The following is a 2,854-nucleotide window of genomic DNA, read 5'->3' on the forward strand; positions in this document are numbered from 1 at the left end:
ATTCATTTTAATGGTTATATACTGTACTTAGAACTCCTACTGATGTAACGTGTGGATGACCGTAGGCAGACAAAGTTCTTTGAGTAAATCTGATATCTTTTATTAAACCAAATCAAATAGTTGGAAACACTGAGGTATAAATAACCTTTGTAAGGCTGAGGAAGTATCTGCAGTTGGTGTGTGCTCTTCCTGGATAGAATAAATAGTAAAGAAGCCAGAAGTTGGTTTGCATGCAAGAAAACAAGTCAGTGAAGACATAAATTGAGGAGTCGGTGGGTGAGACACTGGATGACTGTAGAAACTCATATATAAAACTAAGATTTCAGATTCAGGAGAAAGCAGGGTTTTTTTCTTTCCATTATTTTAGTGTATACACCTGTTTTTCTTATGTATTCTGCTTGAAAAATTGTTTTGCATGCTACAAATTTCTGATCTTATTCATGTGCTTCTTTCCATGGTTTGCAAGATAGTGCTATAATAATTAGTTCCAGCAACATTCTTGTTGATGTTTGCAGGGATTTGCATTAACAGAATGTTTAATAAGTTGTTGTAAAGACTAAAGGCAACAGCCTGAACTTGAAAAAATAAATTCAAGACAGCAAGAAACATACAGATTTTCTGAACAGCTTTAAGAAAGAATGTGAGACAATCTGTTTTTACCAAATTAAGCTGTTATTGTTTAATATAATTTCTCACTGATCAGAAAACATCAAATGAGTTTGAGACTAGTCTCCAGGTTTGACAATATTTTTTCACATATCATGACTGCTCAAAATCATGCAGAATTCTAGTCTGTTATTCACGCTTTTGCATATATCACTATTTTCTTTATACATTTCCAATTACATACTTAGCTATCCCAAATTTAAAATGAAAACATATAAGCTGTAAAATTCCTGCAGTGTGTTCATGGGAGGATATAAAATCAATTTCACTTTCTTATTCTTACATATCTACATTGACAAGTCAATAAAAGAAATTTAGTGTTCTTAGTTAAAAATGAAATTATTTATCATAGAATCATAGAATCATAGAAGTAGGGTCGGAAGGGCTTTGTACATCTTCATAGTTCACATTATAGTTTCATAGTTGGTAGGGTTGGAAGGGACCTGAGCAGATCATCAAGTCTGACCCCCTGCCATGGGCTACAGTATACATAAACATTCTGGGACTATGGCATGTAAAGACTTTAGAAGAAGTTTCAAATCAGAGACCTAATAGCTTTGCATTTTTAGTCTTTTTCCTATACATATATTAAGTCTATGGACTCAAGAAGCAGTATTAGAGAACATTATGGAATATGGCTCTACGTTTGCTGTTCTACTGGAAAGAAGCTTTGAAGGGGAAACAATTTGCTTGGCAAATTTCTATTATTACAAACAGTGAGAATACATCATTATGCAAACTAGCAGGGTGTTTTCTTTTTCTATGCCTAGATTTTATATAAATGCAAAAGTAGTTTAACTTTCTTTAAAATCACTATAGCATCACTCTGACCTTTTAACATTTATCTGGCTAGTTATTTTCTTGTTGTTTTTATTGTAATTTAATATCAATTAATAATATGTAGCTATGAAACAGGCTAGAAGGGACTTCATTTAATTCAACTATTTTACTGAGGTAGGATCAAGTATATATAAGAACATTTCTGACAGATGTTTATCTGACCTGTTCTTGAAACTCCAGTGAAGAAGAATCCATAAGCTAGTTAAGTAGCTTGTTTCAGTGTCTCACCTCACTTTCTGATTGAAAGCTTATCCTAATATCTATGGGTTCTTGTCCATTTGACACCTTTTCTGTTTCCACATTACATTTTTCCTGTGTCCACATGACAAAAACCACCATTAAGCTAGCTAAATAGTAACTGTGTATCCATGTTATCAGCTGATTTTATCATTTTAGATATTTTTTATCATGGTAATTTAAAACACCTCTGACTTGTACTAGTTTTAGCTCCTGAATGTCTTCCATGAGGGTTATTTTTATCATTTAAAATTTGTAACATGGATATGACTTATGCCCCAAAACATGATTTTCCTTGCTTTGCAACTATTGCACCACCAGGTGGTACTTGGATTCACTTGTAAATCCATGGAAACCCACTGAATCTTCAACCAGACTCCAGGGGCTAATCTTGCAAATTTTACTGGTGGTTTAGTTCAATGTTAATAGATTCATAGATTCATAGATGTAGGTTCAGAAGGGACCTTGTAGATCTTCTAGTCTGACCCCCTGTCCTGGGCAGGAGAGAAAACTGGGCTTAAATGACCCCAGCTAGGTAAATGTTGAGCCTCCTCTTAAAGACCCCCCAGGGTAGGAGCCATCACCACTTCCCTTGGAAGTTGGTTCCAGATCCTAGCCCCCCTGACTTTGAAGTAGTGCCTTCTAATGCCTAGTCTAAACCTACTCTCTAGCAACTTATGGTTGTTATTCCTTGTTACTCTGGTGGGCGTTTGGGGGAACAAGGTCTCTCCCAAACCCCGCTGGTCCCCCCTAGTAACTTTACAGAAGGCCACCAGGTCCCTCCTCAGCATTCTCTTACAAAGACTGAACAGGTTAATGTCCCGTAGTCTCTCCTAATAGCATCTGCCCTACTGTCCCCGGATCATGTGAGTGGCTCTCCTTTGGACCCTCTCAATGCTGTCCACATCCCTCCTGAAGTGCGGTGCCCAGAACTGGACACAGTACTCCAGCTGAGGCCTGACCATTGTTGCATAGGGGGGGCCTGCAATCACCTCCTTGGCCCTGCTTGTGATGCATCTGTAGATTCAGGACAAGGTACGGTTAGCCCTACTGACCATGTTCTCGCATTCTCAGACCATGTTCATCTTGAAGTCAATAATGACTCCAAGAA

Source organism: Gavialis gangeticus, unplaced genomic scaffold (assembly GCF_001723915.1).
Source record: "Gavialis gangeticus isolate Ggan-Ray unplaced genomic scaffold, GavGan_comp1, whole genome shotgun sequence".
NCBI classification, from domain to species: Eukaryota; Metazoa; Chordata; order Crocodylia; family Gavialidae; genus Gavialis; species Gavialis gangeticus.